General features: G+C 51.1%; 1 protein-coding gene across 5 annotated transcripts in view; it reads right to left on the reverse strand.

The window, feature by feature from the left end:
• ANKRD11 (ankyrin repeat domain 11) overlaps positions 1-17,732 on the reverse strand; it is a 223,393-nt gene that overhangs the window by 124,441 nt on the left and 81,220 nt on the right. The gene's annotated exons all lie outside the window — the stretch shown is intronic.

Here is a 17,732-nt window from a genome sequence, read left to right on the forward strand (position 1 = left end):
AAACAGTCACAAAGAAAGTGCTTGTAACAGAAACTAACTTAACTGTGAGGGCTACGAATAAGTGAAGCTCAAACGACTATGTGTCAAAAATGAAGTGAGTTCCTAGACCTCAGTGTTTGCTGACTGGAACACAGCAGTGTCTGCAGCTCACAGGTGCTCCTCCCCACCTCCCTAACCCTCCTGGAGACTCCACCCATCACAGTCCCAGGTTTCAGGCAGGCTTCCCAGGCCACTAGGCTGCTGCGAGCACAATGTCCTCCTGAGCTCAACAGGCAGGTAGCAGGAGCCTCTGACCTGTTTCTCTCCACGACACCGTCACGTTCTGGGACTGCAGTTCCACAGTGGTCTCCGTGTTCCTGGAAAGCAGATGTCCTCCTCTCCTCCACACCTGCCACACTGTTCTCAGTCATCAGGAAACTTCCCATTAGAAAAATAGCTTGTGGGCCAGGCACGGTGGCTCCCACCCGTAATCCCAGCACTGTAGGAGGCCAAGATGGGCAGATCACCTGAGGTCGGGAGTTCAAGACCAGCCTGGCCAACACGGTGAAACCTTGTCTCTATTAAAATATAAAAATCAGCTGTGCATGGTGGCGGATACCCGTAATCCCAGCTACTAGGGAGGCTGAAGCAGGAGAATCACTTGAACCCGGGAGGCGGAGGTTGCAGTGAGCCAGTATCCCACCATTGCATTCCAGCCTGGGCGACAAGAGCGAAACTCCATCTCAAAACAAACAAACAAACAAAAAAACAAAAACAAAAACAAAAAAAAAAACTCTTGTGGAAAAACGAGTGTATTTTCTACTCCTCATCTCAATAAAACCTGAAAAGACTACTTTCATATACAGGAGTCATGTTTTATGATAAAGAGCTTCATTAAGGATGCTGTAAAATTATACATAGTCATTTCCATAATAAATAGCCTGAAGAGTTAAACACAAGAGGTTATTGAGTTATTTTTCAAACGGCCAGAGTCCTCATTTCCAATTAAGGCAGGCTGGCTGTAGCATTGTTGGAAAGCCTCAAGGTTTGTTTGCAGCCAATTCAGAGGTGACAATTTATCCAAGGCTACTTACAGCCGAAGACAGAACTCCCTAGCTGTTAAAAAAATCTCCAAACCAGCAAATACATAACGGTATGTGTTTAAGTCACTGCAATCCAGATCATCTTACAAGTTCTGCACGACTTGGAAAAACAAAGATAAATTATTAAACCAAGTGACCAGGCTGAACCACAGGACAAGATTAAAGAGGGCCAAGAACAGGCAACACCCCACCACTCAAATGATCCAAGAGACTCCTGGTCTAAAAAGTGAGATGCTTGGTCAATTTTAAGGCAGCGTCTTAACAGGAAGAATCATGAAGCAAAGTAAACTGGCTGAGTCCCAGGGAAGGGCTGCGTACTGCCAGAGGAATGGGCTGGACTCTTTCCAGCTCCGTAATCCTGGGAGCAGCGTTGGTGTGGAAGGAGCCCTGACGGCAAGCTGTTACATAAGAACCCGGTCCTGCACTGCGGGGATGCGCTCCGCCTGCTACTGGCAAGCAAAGATCAAAGGAAGGAGACAGCGCTGTGATGCCAGCCCACAGCTGGGACACGTGCTGCATCTGTGAGCATGCTCCCAGGAACAGACACACAGACCCACCCGAATGGGGGACCAAATCTTCCATGTCCATGAGAATCCCAGGAGGGGCCCCACTCCCCAGGGTCACCACACTGGAACCCTCTGAAACTGCACACACATTTGCAAGCACAGGTATCGGGGGAGGTAACCGATACAGACTCTCCTAAGGGTGTGAAATGTTTGGAAAGTTGTCAATAAGCATACAGGCTGACCTCATTGATTCAATGACATTTTCTCACACAGCACACAGACTGAATAGCTTGGTACAGCTGCTTCCCAAGTATAAAATCACCTGCTTAATACCAACGCCTTCTCAGCTGAGTGACACTGCACTGATGAGCCAGTTCACTGGAGAACTGCTGGGGTGGCAAGGCAGGTCTGTCTCAAAGCACTACGTCCCAAGCCCGCAGCATTCGTCTTGTGCATATCCTTCATGACAAAACACTGCTGCCGCACACCAGACACAGTGGCCTCTGGACAGGAAGCACCAATCTTCAGTCAAACAATGGCCAACCAATATGCAAACTCTGGTTGTTCGGACATGAGTACTGGCAGATCATTTCGGAAAAATGAACGAAAGACGGCTGTAAGTTCAGCTAGAACACCTCAACAACTTGTTGTCATTGTGAAAATTCAAGCTTCCAAAGACAATTTTGGAAAACTCCAAGATCAGACAGCTTCTGAAGAACTAAAAGTCTCCCTTGATGAGACAGGTGGTACTTCTGATGTAGTAAAATCAAGTGGATCCACACTGGGAGATGCACCCAAGTCCAGGGCCCCCAGTCGGCCCTCGGGTGCACACTGTGTGCTGACTTGGGTCACCTTCAGATGTGGACACACAGAGGCACACTCCCACACACAGGCGAAGGAGCCGTACCTGCCCCAAGAGGGGCCGAAGGGAAGCCCTAAGCTACCCCGCTATTGCGAACGCTCACAATACAAACACCTGCTGGGTTTTGGTGTCATATCAATAAAAATCTCCAAAAAGGCTATTTATTAAAAATACGCTTCCATTTTCCCACTAGATTCTTTTTTTGTTTTGTATACTTCAACCAGAATAACATATTTACAACAGACTGGTGCAGAAACAGCTAGGAGAAGCCTGCTGTCTTCTATTAAGCCACTCACTAATGGAGTTTGTAAAATTTTAAGCAAATGCTCCTCTAATCGCTATTTGTTGTTGCTGTTTTTGAAACGGAGTCTCGCTCTGTTGCCCAGGCTGGAGTGTGGTGGCGTAATCTCAGCTCACTGCAAGCTCCATGGCATTCTCCTGCCTCAGCTTTCTGAGTAGCTGGAACTACAGGCGCCCACCACCACGCCTGGCTAATTTTTGTATTTTTAGTAAAGATGGGGTTTCACCACGTTGGTCAGGCTGGTCTTGAACTCCTGACCTCAAGTGATCCAGCTGCCTCGGTCTCCCAGAGTGCTAGTGGGATTATAGGCATGAGCCAGTGGACTTAACCAGATCACTAATTTTTTATCCTGGAAAATACAGGACTTTTTTTTTTTTTTTTTAAGAATGTACTACTTATATGCAATGGGTTTATTATTCCTATTTTTAATTGGAATTGGTATACAGACATTTTACAATCCTCCAGGTTTAACTTGGCAAATGTCAGACAGATATACCCACAGAGCCAGAGCTCTTCAGGCTCCTCCACATCCAAGGGCATTTCACAGTCCTGAGGATGAGGACCTGGGCAAGGAGAGCACGGGAGAGACAGCCATCAAGGCATCCACCTCCAGGACAGACACCAGCCAAGAACCCCCTCACGGCAAGGCCTCTCATGAGTCCAGCTCCACGGATTCCACCGTAAGTGCCGTCAACTGGATGTCCGTTTACAAAATCTGAGTTTTCTCAAAGAAGCTGAAGCTTTCTGTGTCCTCATAGTGATTCTGGACTCCCAGCGCGGCACTGCTCCCTGCCAGCCACACAGGGGATCCACAAGAAGCAGGCCTTCCCCATGGCAGGCTTGCTGCTATCCTTTCTGCCCCTTTCTGTGTCGTCGCCCCCCATGGGGAAGGGTGGAGCCCAGCAGAGTGGATCCCTGGCTGCAGGACAAAGGTGTGGATGGCAAGCGGCCCACCTGCCTCAGGCTGAGGCATCAACATTCCCTTTTCACTCAGGAAGAATAACACACAGTTCCCAGTTTTACAGAGTGCTTTTGTGGATGCTGACCCAGTACTGCCCTTGGAATGTCAAAATGAAGATGATCCAGAAGCCTGTCCTGTAAGCATCTTCTGATCAACAGGCAAGGGACTGGAGTGCAGCCCTCAGCAGCAGGCGGTGGCCAGGGACAAGCGGCCCGTGCCAGTCTCCCAGCTAGCTCAGCACCAGCACACGAGCCTTCGTCCTGGGCATGGGACTCTGCGTCCCTGGTCAAAGCAGCTGCCTCGGTGGCAACACAGGACCCTGAGGCACTGATGGCCTGTTGCTGAACTGGTGCGACATTCACCCACCAAAAACAACCACAAAGCGTCACCAAGCACTATGTTAATAAAATTAAATTGTGTTTGGTAAATTGTGTTTGGAGAATCTGGTAACACTGTGAAACAGCTGAAGATTACCTGTAATCTCAGCACTCTGGGAGCTGACATGAGGACTGCTTGAGCCCAGGAGTGTGAGAGCAGCCTGGGCAAGATAGGGAGACCCCATCTCTAAAACAAAAACAAACACAAAAAATTTTTAACAAAACAAACGATAAAAAAACAAAATTAGCCCGGTATGTTGGCATGTGCCTGTAGTTTCAGATACTCAAGGGGCTGAGGCAGGAGGATGGCTTGAGTCCGGGAGGTTGAGGCTACAGTGAGCTATATGACTGTGCCACTGCACTCTAGCCTGAGTGACAGAGATAGACTGTGTGCCCCCCCCCCCCCCAAAAAAATCCCAATACACTGTTAGTGTCTCAAGCCCAGGTGAGAAATTACTAGTCTAGTCTCTGACAGAAAAATCAGGTGGGCTAAGCAAAGGTACTTTCTAGCCCAAGAGTGCCGATGCAGTGGCAAACACACGGTTCAGCTGGCTGTGCACCACCACCCAGGATCCTGGGGCAGTCTCTGGACAAGGCCCCAAAGACCCCAAAGAGACTCCCAACATCCCTCTCTCCCATCAGCATCATCAGTGCTTAAAAATTGTTAACAAACTCCACGCTTTGTGCGATGCAGTTTCCAAGGCGTTTTCAGTGTTGCCTCAACAGAAGCTGCATCATCCCTGAACGCTGTCCTCCTGTCACAGCCCCGGTGGCTCTGAACATGGAGCGGGAGCACGATGACACAGCAGGAGTCCAGGCAGGGACACCTCCTCATCAAGGCAGGTCAGAGGCAGAACTGAGTTCAGGGGCCAGTGGCTGGCTTTGTTTACTGTTCATTTCTCCGTAAGAGAAGCCCAGAGAGACAACTACAAGTGACCCAAGACACCCTCATAGGTGAGTGGATCAACCACCCAGCGTCCATCCAGACAACAGAATATTACCAGGCCCTGAAAAGACACGAAAGGACCATAAACGCACGCTGCTGAGAGAAAGCAGCCCGTCTCCAAGGACTACAAGTTGTAGGGTTCTGACCCTGTGACCTCCAGCAAAGGGCAGAACTGTGCAGACAGCACAAAGATCAGCGATGCCGGGGGCTCGGGGGAGGGACGTGTAGCAGGAACACGGGAGACCTGGGGCAGTGAAACTGCTCTGTATGATACCACAATGGTGGGCCCACGTCAGGATACGCCCGTCCAACCACGGACTGCACAGCATCGGGTGGACCCCGAGGTCGTGTGACCTGTGGGTGACGACGCTGTGTCCAGGGGGGTCACGGCTGTAACAAACGCCCACTCTTGTGGGGATGCTGAGCCAGGGGTGCAGGGGAACCCTCTGTAATTTATGCTCTATGTTGCTGTGAACCTAAAGCTAATACAAAAAATAAAGTCTACTTTTTAAAAGTGACCATCCTGTCAGAAAGACAAAATGTCCCAGAGCACAGGGCTTGGATTCACACAGCACAGAGTCAGCGTCCAGAGCCAGGGAGGTCCAGTGCACCAGGACCAAGCAGCAGAGTAAATCAAGTGACACAAGAGGGGGCAGCCTCTGCTTCCTAGGCTTCCCTGTGCTGGAGGCTGGTCATCTGCTGCCCCAGGCTTCCCTGTGCTGGAGGCTGGTCATCTGACAGGAACCTCTGCCAAGCCACCTGGACCAGCTGCACATACAGCCTGACGCCCTCCAACCTCTACATACGCCCTCTCACAGGCTCCGCCCTCCTCAGGTTCACAAACACATCCCCCGTCCACCCCGGTGCTGCCTGGCATGGCACCCAAGACCAAGATGGAAAGGGAGGCACCGTATGCGGGTGGACAAATCCACAACACGCTGGCCCTCAAGTTTTCTCAGTAACATTATTATTATTATTTTTTGAGACAGAGTCTGGCTCTGTCGCCCAGGCTGGAGTGCAGTGGCCAGATCTCAGCTCACTGCAACCTCCGCCTCCCGGGTTCAGGTCATTCTCCTGCCTCAGCCTCCCGAGTAGCTGGGACTACCGGCGCCCGTCACCACGCCTGGCTAGTTTTTTGTATTTTTTTGTAGAAACAGTGTTTCACCGTGTTAGCCAGGATGGTCTCAATCTCCTGACCTCATGATCCACCTGCCTCAGCCTCCCAAAGTGCTGAGATTACAGGCGTGAGCCACCGCGCCCGGCCTCTCAGTAACATTATACATTTCTCTCTTTCCCCCACGCCCTCCCCCTCCCCAGACAGAGTCTTGCTCTGTCGCTCAGGCTGGAGTACAATGGCTCGATCTTGACTCACTGCAACCTCCGCCTCCCGAGTTCAATCAATTCTCCTGCCTCAGCCTCCCAAGATGGCCGCCACCACACCTGGCTAACATTTGTATTTTTAGTAGAGACGGGGTTTCACCATGTTAGCCAGGCTGGTCTCGAACTCCTGACCTCGTGATCCGCCCTCCTTGGCCTCCCAAAGTGCTAGGATTACAGCATGAGCCACTGCGTCTGACATTAAACTTGTCTCTTGATTATGCAGCCACTAAACATGATGTTGGGATAATGGGAAATTAATGCCAAGCTTTAACATGCAGAATATGAAATTTTATATAGAGTAATCCTTTTTTTGTAAAAAGTATGTAATATATCCAACATTGTAGATTTAGATGTTTTATCTTGGGTGGTAGGATTACACGCGATTTTTACTTTCTTCTCTATACTTTATTTACTGGTGTTGTGAGTTGAAATGTGTCCCTCAAAAATGATATGTTGAAGTTCTAGCCCCCCAACAACACAGACGATGGCCTTCCTGGGAAACAGGGTCTTTGCCGATGATCAAGGTGAGATCACTAGGGTGGGCCCTCACCCCACAGGACTAGTTTCCTTCTAGAAAGGGCGGGTGTGGACACTGAGATGTGCACGCAGGGAGAACGCTGTGTGAAGATGGAGGCAGAGATCGTGGTGATGCGCCCACAAGCCCGGGCACACCAGAGACTGCCCCCATCCCCCAGAACCTGGAGAGGGGCCTGGAGCAGATGCCCCCCACCCCCACCAACAGCACCCCAGAAGGAACCGGCCCTGCAGACGGCTTGGTCTCAGAGCCGTGGGAGAACAAATCCTTGCTGTTGAAGCTCCTGGTCTGTGGTGATTTCTCACAGGCAGCCCTGAGAGACTCCACCAAGTTTTGCCCTCTGTCCACGGACCTCTTTAATGGAAACCTGATTTTTCCATAAGGCAATGAATCTGTGTAACTTTCAGAGTATAAAGATGAGGACCTACAGTTCACTGCATCAAAGGACAGCCCTTCCAACAAAGGCAGGCGAAATGTGGAGCCAATTATATCTGAGTGCCTACACTTTACTTACATCAGTTCTTTCTAGAAAGAATGAGACTTGTCTCAGTGATATTAATGTACAGTTAACAGGAACTCCTAACCTTAGGAAGCCACAATAAGGTATCTGGGATTGAGCGCTTACTTAAATTGGCAGGTACATCAATTTACATTTAGGGAGTGGCTCAGCCTGTACCGAACACATGAGGAAACCGGGGCGAGAAGATCGCTTGACTCCAAGAGTTCAAGAGCATCCTGGGAATGATAGGGAGACCCGGCCTCTAGAAAAACATTTAAAAATTGGCTGGGTATCGTGGAGTCCCAGCTACTCGGGAGGCTGAGGTGGGAGGATTGGTTAAGTCTGGGAGTTCAAGCCTTGAGTGAACTGTGAAGGGGCAGCACTGCGGGGTCGGGGGTGGCTGCGCGGAAGGAAGTGAGGAGGTGGCTCTGTGAGGTTAGGAGAGGGGGCGGGGGCTCTGATGGGTGAGACGGGGGTCTCTGTGGGGTGAGGTGAGGAGACGCTCTGTGGGGTGAGGTGAGGTGGGGAGTCTGCGGAATGACGTGGGGTGGGGGGGCAGCACCGTGGGATGAGATGGGCGGGGTGGGGCCTGCAGATCCTCCAGGCTCTCCCAGGGGAAGGAGCCCAATTAGGGCCAGCACCGCACCGCTCCCGACAAAGCAGGACACCCTAGCCCTTCAGTGGAGACCTCCTTTCCGCCTGGGCTCCAGCTCTAGAGGACGGCCAGTCCCCTCAGCCCCACCATCAAACACCAGGCTCCATGTAGGCACTGCCCTAGGAGGTGCCCAACACCACCACCGTCACTCAGCTGGGTGGTGGCGGGTGACCTGGAATGCTGCTGTCATCACTGCGCATGGACATGTCATCAACCACTCACGCTTTCAGGTAAAACACTACGGAGAACCTCCTGTTGGCAGGTGGACCCCGCACTCTCTAGGGCCTCATCCCCTCCCTCTCTTCTGCTTGACAAGCACAGACAGGAAGCATCTGATGAGCACTCACTGACACCAGCCACGCCGATGCTGTGAGCAATCCTGTGCCGCCCACTCCCCTCCTGACTGGCCCCTCCTGACCGGCCCCTCCTGACTGGCACCAGCACCGCGTGGAAGATCATGGAGAAGCTCATCTGTCTGGATCTCGTCTGAGGACAGGGAGCAGCAGAGCACACGCAGGTGAGGGCAGAGCAGGGAACCCAAGTCCCGAGGAAGTTTATGGTAAGCGAGTCCCCATGCTCTGGGAGGGCACCCCCGGGAAGCCCACAGATAAAGCAACTGGACACATGCTCAACTACGACCGGGCAACAGCAGCAGCTTAAAAAAAAAAAAAAAAGGACACCCCCAAACAGAGACTGGAGCCCTGCTGGCTCCCAGAGAAGGGGTTTCAAAAACGCTTCTTGAGGTGAGCACGACAGCATGTGCCTTTAATCACAGCTACTCAAGAGGCTGAGGCAGGAAGATGACTTGAGCCCAAAAGTTGGAGGCCAATCTGGGCAATGGAGCAAGCCCACCTCTAAAAAAATAAAAATAAAAAAATTAGGCAGGTGTGGTAACATGCGTCTGGAGTCCCAGCTACGTGGAAGGCCGAGGAAGGGGCCGAGGAATTGGGCTGAATCGTTTCAGCCCAAGAGTTGAGGCTGCAGTGAGCTATGACTGCACTCCAGACTGGTCAACAGAGCAAGACTTGTCTCAAAAAAGCAAAACAAAAATACATCTTTATGTTATAGGGCACAAAAAGTAGCAAGATTATAAAACTAAAATAGGGTGAAAGAATGCAAGAGACTCAGAACATGGCAAACTTCCATGTTCTACAATTCCAAACTACAAGAAGCTCTCCGAGCCAACGCCGCACCACGTGAGCTGCTAGCCAGGCACATGTTGGTGAAGAACCAGGAGTCCTCTCAGCACCAACAGATAGTCATGGGCACAGCCCACAGGTGGCTCGACCCACCAGCCTCAGGCAGCATGCGGCTGAGAGGGGGAAGCCCAGTTTGGGCTACTGTAGAGCCCCATTCTAGTCTCTTACCCACCCTCACCAAGGCACTAAATCACCAGCAAAGACTCTGAGAACATCAACATCTGTGTGACTAAGGAAAATGGAAGCATAGGAAGGAACACATCTTTGGCATCAAAGGGCATGAAAAAAATCGCCTTCATTGAAAAGGCACGACCCTATTATGCCTCCTGCTAGGAAAAAATTTCCTCTGCTTTTAAAGGATTAATAGCCACAAAATATTATCTTGTTATTCTAGTGTCCTCCAGAAAATGAGCCATCAGTTGGAAGGCTATGGGGTAAAGGGAAGAGAAGGAAAAGCTGGCTTTGAAAACACTGTTGACTGGCAAAGTTACCAGCACTCCATCAGGCTAATGCCTGGGTCGGGAGAAGACAGACGCAGTCACGACTATGGATCCTGAGGGCGAGAGACTCTGGGCACCACAAAGTGGTGCCTTCAACCTTCCTACGAGTGCGCAGAGGTGAAGCCTGGAGAACAGGCAGGGACGGGCACAGGGGACCATGTGCTCAGCCACGCCTACCTCACGAAGACATTCTGAGGATGAAAGGCATCACGGATCCAAATGCCACTTGGAGGCTGAATGTACCACACAATAAAAGAATCATAGTAAATCACACTGTTGACTTGTGGTTGACAATCTTTCCTTTACAGTACAGTGAACTCGTGGACAACATCATGTCCACAGACCACCATAAATGTAGTTTGTAGTTTTAAATAAAACTGAAATCAGACTTCCAAAAAGAAACACCTAATAACTTCTCCTCTCCTATTCCACCAGGGCCACGACCCACACCACAGCCCGACACCCTGTCACACTCTCTCACAGGAGAACGGCCCGCACCAGTTACGCTGGTGTCACGGTGGGGCCAAGGCTGCAGTGAGTGGAGATCATGCCGCTGCACTCCAGCCTGGGCGACAGAGCAAGACTCTGTCTCAAAATAAATAAATAAATAAAAAATCTTATGGAAGGAGGTACCACGTATGCGGTCTGTTGTGGAACCAAACGCCGTTACGTGGGGCATGACTGTATTCTGTAAGGCGTATTTGCAAAACAGCTCCTCCAGTCACACAGGCTTGTTTTTGAGACAAGTTCTGGCTCTGTCACACAGGCAGCAGTGCAGTGGTATGATCTTCGCTCACTGTAGCCTCGACCTCCTGGGCTCAGGCGATCCTCCCACCTCAGCTTCCCCAAGTAGCTGTGACTACAGGCACGCGCCACCATACCTGGTTCATTTATTTTTTTTGGTAGAGACAGGGTTCTCACTATGTTGTCCAGGCTGGTCTCGAACTCCTGGGTTGCAGCAATCCTCTCGCCTCAGTCTCACAAAGTGCTGGGATTATAGGCCTGAGCCACCATGCCACCTTTACAGGTAACTTTCCTATCGGCCTTCCTGACTGCTGCGGTAAGGCATGTTCTCACAGGGACAATTCAGAAAATGCACCAAAGTGTCCTCAAGGCCTGTCCACGAAGCTCCTCCTTCCAGCCAGACCCTGGTGCTCAGGGCTCAAATTCCTCACATTTTCCCCCAGCACTCCTCACAAAGGATGCCCTGCAGTCAATCCCAACTCACCTCCAGCAAAGCTCCAGCAAGAACAATCCCAGCACTTTGGGAGGCCAACGCGGGCAAATCACCTGACGTCAGGAGTTCGAGAACAGTCTGGCCAACATAGTAAAGCCCCGTCCCTACTAAAAATACAAAAACTTACTGGGCATGGTGGCACGTGCCTGCAATCTTGGCTACTCGGGAGGCTGAGGCGGGAGAATCGCTTGAACCCCGAAGGCAGAGGTTGCAGTGAGCCAAGATCACATAACTGCACTCCAGCCTGGGCGACAGAGTGAGACTCCATCTTAAAAAAAAAACTTCAGCCAGAAAAATCACCAAAGTCCTAAGTCTGGTTATGCCCTTTGTTTTCTACGTCTTAATAATAAAAACACAGCAAGCAGTTTGGTGCTGCGAGCAAGGGACTCTCTGAGAGCTGGCGCCCACACACGCTGGTCTCCAGGACAGACATGTCTCAGGCCAACAACACTGACAGAAACACAGACCCTCACCGCCAGGTCACAACAGGCATGGGAAACCCACAGCACGGCCTTGGCCACGCTCCTGAGGGCGACAAAACACCAGCCAGCGCTCTCTGAGAGCTGCATTCAGTCCTAGAGGAGAAGCAGCAGCTGCTGAGAAGGACACACGGGCAAAGGAGCCACCAGGCACCGTGACAAGACAACATGTTCGCTGGCCATGCCTGGTGTCAGCACACAGACACGCAGGCACCAGAGGCTGCAGCGAGGAAGACAGATGTGCTCTCCCAGTGCTTATGGTCTGGGTGGGGACAGAAAAGAGACAAGGAAAGCACAGGGTAAGCAGATCAGACACAGGGTTTTAGTTAACCAGGACTCTGATGCTGGTGTCTGCCTGGAGGAAGGAAGGAGGACAGACTTTTGAAGAAGAAGATGGACCTCAGTGTCTCCCTGGCGCTGATAAGTGATCCCACCAAGCATGACCCACAGCACAGGACAAAACCTTGTGTCCAGGATAGGGTCCCCTCCCAGAGGCAGCAGAAAGGACAGCTGTGGAATACGGAAGAGGAAAAGGAAAAGGGAACAGGAGACAAATCAGCAACATTAAGAACATCAGGCTGGGCCCGGTGGCTCGCGCCCATAACCCCAGCACTCTGGGAGGCCAAGGGAAGGGGGCGCAGATCACCTGAGGTCAGGAGTTCGAGACCAGCCTGGCCAACATGGTGAAACCCTGTCTCTACTAAAAACAAAAAAAATTAGCCGAGCATGGTGGCAGGCGCCTATAATCCCACGGACTTGGAAGGCTGAGGCTGGAGAATCCCTTGAACCCAGGAGGTGGAGGGTGCAGTGAACTGAAATGCACCACTGCACTCCAGCCTGGGCAACAAGAGTGAAACTCCATCTCAAAAAGAAAAAGAAAAGAACACGCAGACAGAAAAGAACGACCTAAGAAGGCACACAAGGAACATCAGCATCTTAAGGAAAGGACTGAAGAAAACTAACAGAAAAAGACTCATATTTTCATATAAGGAACATGGGGGAAAAAGAAAAAAAATTAAAAAGAAAAGACTAATAGATGATATGGCCAGAGCCTTAAAGAGACAATGAGATAACACCTGGAAGCCTCAGCGAGACTGAGCTGCCTTCCCAGCGACACTGAGCTGCCTTCCCGGGCCCTTCCCAGCATTTCCTGCCAGCAGGGCCCCTGCCCCAAGCCAAAAAGGAACCACGTCCACCTCGTCAGGACTGTTGGATGACAGCCGCACACACCTAAGAAACTAACTTCTTCTGGGCCGGGCAAAGTGGCTCACACCTGCAATCCAAGCACTTTGGGAGGCCGAGACAGGCATATTGCTTGAGTCCAAGAGTTCAAGACCAGCCTGAGTCTTGAACTCAAGACCGGCGAGACGCTGTCTCTATCAAACACATACACATACATACACACACACACACACACACACACACACACACACACACACACACACACACACACAGAATTAACCAGGCGTGGTGGTGTGCTCCTGTAATCCCAGCTACTTGAAAGGCTGAGCGGCTGAAGCAGGAGGATGGCTTGAGCCCAGGAGGCAGAGGCTGCAATGAGCCGTGATCATACCACTGCACTCCCACCTGGGTGAAAGAGTCACATCCTGTCTCCCCCCAAAAGAAGAAAGAAGAAGAAAGAAGAAGAAGAAGAAAAATTAACTCCTTTGTCCACATAGTAAAATTCAGTCTTCCATTAACTTCAAAAAGCCAAACTGATTAATTTTTAAGAAAAGAACAAACACACCTACAGTGAAGCGTGGAAAATCACTATGGTCACTCCCCAGCTACAGCCGCCATGCAGTGGTACTGCCCCCGCCCTCAAGCTGGTCCCAGACTCAAACAGGAAGCCACTGCACATGTGTGACCACTGGCCAGGGAAAGAGAGGCCAAGACAGCTTGAAGGACTTGCGCATGGCCCCAGAAGGCTACACTGTTTGGCAAGCACTGGATGCATATAGATACTTGGCCAACAAACTCCAAGAGGGCTCACACCAGCACTGTTCCCTCTGACGCCCAGTTCTCCACTCTGGAGAAGTGGCAGCCTTGAGCTACCACAGACATGGTGACCAGGACGAAGAGGCATGAAGCTGGCAAAACCACCAGGTTTGATGCACAGAAAGGCCAGCAGCGGCACCCAGTTGCCTGGGCAAAGGAGGAAGAGGATGACAGGTACACAGGCCGTTAGAAACGGCCTCACCTTGACCCTGAGCGCAGTGGCAAGTGGGGCCCAGATTCCCCCACCCCGCTCAGGCACGCCGCAGGCCCACTGCATCTGGAAGGAGCGTAACAGCCGGTGCCCAGGCTGAGCGTGAGCACTGCCCCACGCACAGTCAGACCCTCGGTATGAGCATTAAAGACGCCCCAGCCGTGCCCACGGCTACAGTAGCCCCTCCTCGCACCTCCCGCCACCCTCCCTAGAGTCCAGCACCAATACATCTGCCTCTGGCCTCAGCATGGTGGAGCAGGATCCCTGTACTCACTCACTCACTCACTCACTTCACTTATCAGCCATGGAATCCTGAATTCAAACCCTACTTCCTAAACATCTTTTGAGACCTAGATTCCGCTTGTAATAAAAATAAGGAAAATGCAATTTTCTGGGATTCTGTAGGAAAAGACGAGGACATAAGTGAAAGTATCTAGCACAGCATGTGCCTCCCACAGACCTTAGGAGTTACTGGGAAATACAAGTGAACAGGCCGCTGTGGAGTGCAGTTTCTAAAAGCAGGAGGAATACAGGAAAGGTGGCCCCAACCCTGCCTCTGGGAGCAAAACTGAAAAGAGCCACAGCCACAGCAGAGAATTCAGAACAGCTACTTGCACAGAGGCCAGAGCAGCCAAGGGAAGCTGGGGGCCCAGGCCAGCAAGCCCCTTCAAGAGCAGAAAACAGATTTTTTAGGTGAAGCTGATCACCCGAGGAAACGAGGCGAGCTCACACACCTGAAGACAGCTTCCCTCGGCAATTCCGCCCATCTCCGCAGGACTCAGTCCAAGTCCTGGTGTTAGAACAAATCACGAGGGCTACAACAAAGCTCAAACACCCCCAGGCTCCAGCACCCCCAGCCACCAACACAACTCTATTCAAGATCCACCTGTCAACAGCGGTGGGGTGAGAAGGTGTTCCCCATCCTTAGTCCACTCTTTCTCCGTGGGCTGCAGCCAGGGTTTCCCGTGGGTCGTCTTGTGTATGTCACGGCCCTGCCCACAGCATAAAAACATACAGGGGTGAGGGAGATGAGCAAGACAGCCAGCTTCTCAAAAGAGCAGCAAAGGCTAGGTGCCACGGCTCACACCTGCAGTCACACCGCTTTGGGAGGCACCGGCGGGAGGACTGCTTAAGGCCAGGAGTTGCAGGCCAGTCTGAGCAACATAGCAAGATCCTGTCTGTACCAGAACACACACACACACACACACACACACACACACACACACACGAAAACTGGTTGTTGTGTTACTAAAAGTTTCCATTATAACACTGAAGTTTAGAATACAGTACTACTAGGCCAAAATATCCTGGCATTTTATAGGATTTCTTTAACAAAATGTCATCACATCTAAACTGGCATCTTTCAACTCACTTCTTAATTTCAATCTAAATTTAAAACATGGTTTGCTGCAGCTACAGGGCAGAATTTCACACGGAACAGATACCTCACAGCTGCCAACCCAGTGGGTACAGCCCTTTGAGCATCACCTAAAGCCTCATAAAATCATCGCCAAGCCCGTCCCCAAAAGCTGTAGTTAGTAAGCCACCAGGATTCAATATTTAGAAACTTTGTTCCCACTAACAAAAAACAAGTAACAATAAATTTTAAACAAAGGCTGACTGTACCCAGGAAATGGAGAGAATAAACAGCAAAAGACTCATGGACACCGGTGGTGGGTGGTGGGAGTGACGGTTTCGGCCCTCAGAACAGACTAAGACACCCCGCAGAGCTGAAGCCATCAGGAACCCCGCAGAGCCATGGAGGGAAACACCTGCCCCGGGCTACAAAGGCCCCCCTCTGCCCTCTGCTTGCTGCTCTGGTTCTGCCCTCCAGACACATGCAGGTCCCTAAAGCAGCTGCTATCCTGCTGATGTGCTGACACCATCAGATATGAACGAGAATCCCAGTTTTATTTTTCCTAATAAACAAATCATCCATTTAGCAGCAAAATGTCAACAAACACCAAAAGCTTTAAAAGCATCCTTCGATTGACAAAGAACCCTCGCTTCTCATTTCCCTCTTTCCCATGCCCAGGCAAAGAGCCCTCTGAGAACATGGGAAGCTTCACAGAAGGGGGTGGGGAGTGGCCAACCATGGCCAGGGCAAGACAGAAACCACATGTGAGTGAGCACGTGTTCTACACAGAGCCTTATGTACTGGGCCACAGAGTAAGCAGAACCGGGCAGCTCCTGCTGCCAAAGTCAACACGTTCAGGCTGCCCGGCCTCCACCGGCACTTTCATAAAAGCTGCCTGCAGAGAGAGGGGTGGCCAGGGCAGGAGGCAGGACCTTCCGCAGCAGCACAGGGGCTTGAGTCCCACGCTGGCTGTCCACACCCAGGGCCACGCCTCCACAACAGTGCCCTCCACCACGTCCCTTCTCGTGCGTGCTGGTGCCACCACGGAGGCCCAGGGACCTTTTTGCTCTACTTCTTTTTCAAACTTGCAGCCCTGTGCCAGCAGCCAGCACTGCCTTCAAAATCCCTGCACACAAGCGGCAGGAAATCTCAACTGCACCTGAAGAGGAGCAGGCTGCCCTGGCTGGGCCAGGCACTACACATCTTGCTGTTGAGAGGGTCTATATTTCTTCCTTTTTTCTTTTTCTTCTAATCCTCCTGTTACCTAGAGCTGGAGTGCACTGGTGTGATCATAGCTCACTACAACCTCTGCCTCCCGAGCTCAAGCAAACCTCCCACCTCAGCCTCCTGAGTAGCTAGGACGATAGGCATGCACACCATGCCTGGCTAATTTTTGTATTTTTTGGAGAGACGGGGTCTTGCCACATTGCCCAGGCTGGTCTGGAACTCCCGATCTCAGGCGCTCCTCCCACCTCAGCCTCCCAGAGTGCTGGGATTACAGACACAGTCTCATGGTGCCCGGCCAGTTTACACTTGGAACCCACCACTATCCCCTTGTTGACAGTAAGCATATCCCAAATCATTTTTCCCAATGGACAACACAAATAAATAATTAAGATCCTTATTCTGGAGTGGAGAAAAAGAGACTAGAATTCTCAGCAGAACTTGAGGAATACAATGGCCAGTAACAAAGATGCCTCCTGGGCCGGGCGCGGTGGCTCAAGCCTGTAATCCCAGCACTTTGGGAGGCCGAGACGGGCGGATCACAAGGTCAGGAGATCGAGACCACCCTGGCTAATACGGTGAAACCCCGTCTCTATTAAAGAATACAAAAAACTAGCCGGGCGACGAGGCAGGCGCCTGTAGTCCCAGCTACTTGGGAGGCTGAGGCAGGAGAATGGCATGAACCTGGGAGGCGGAGCTTGCAGTGAGCTGAGATCCGGCCACTGCACTCCAGCCTGGGCAACAGAGCCAGACTCCGTCTCAAAAAAAAAAAAAAAAAAAAAAAAGATGCCTCCCAGAGTCTCCTTGTCAGGTCCCATGCCTCCCCCTCAGCCAGGCACTGGGGTGCTCAGGCCACACTGGACCCTCTATCTCCTTCCTCCTACTTTCATCTTCTTCCCACCAAAATCTAAGCAAGTTGTAAATGGGCCTTCTAGTGACAATGACATGTGTGAAAGCACGCAGAGTCCTTACTCCATTTGCTACAGGAACCCAATAATATTTGGGAAGAAACAAGCGGGACAGGAAAAAGGCACAGGAAAAAGGTACGCTGGTGTTTTTGCATCCATAAAGTTCACTTCAATTTAAACAGAACTTACTGAGTACTCTTATGCTAGATACAAGCAAAATGTTTTTCACCCTCAGATATAAAAACATAGAGGAAAAAACTCCCTTAAGCCAGCTGTAAAAATTGATGGTATTAAAAAATAAAACACTGGCCCCATGAGAATCACCGTAGTTAACAAAAGAAATAAAATAACCGCAATATTGTAACCAACAAACGAAAAGCCATTCTCAATTCCCCAGCAGGACCTCTCCACGCCTCCCAGGACAGCAGAGGTCAGAGGACAGCAGAGGTCACAGGTCAGCAGAGGTCCCAGCACCCACAGACACATTCCAGCTAAAAGTACACATGCGGGAAAAC

The sequence above is a fragment of the Rhinopithecus roxellana genome, chromosome 20, assembly GCF_007565055.1.
Source record: "Rhinopithecus roxellana isolate Shanxi Qingling chromosome 20, ASM756505v1, whole genome shotgun sequence".
Classification (NCBI taxonomy): domain Eukaryota; kingdom Metazoa; phylum Chordata; class Mammalia; order Primates; family Cercopithecidae; genus Rhinopithecus; species Rhinopithecus roxellana.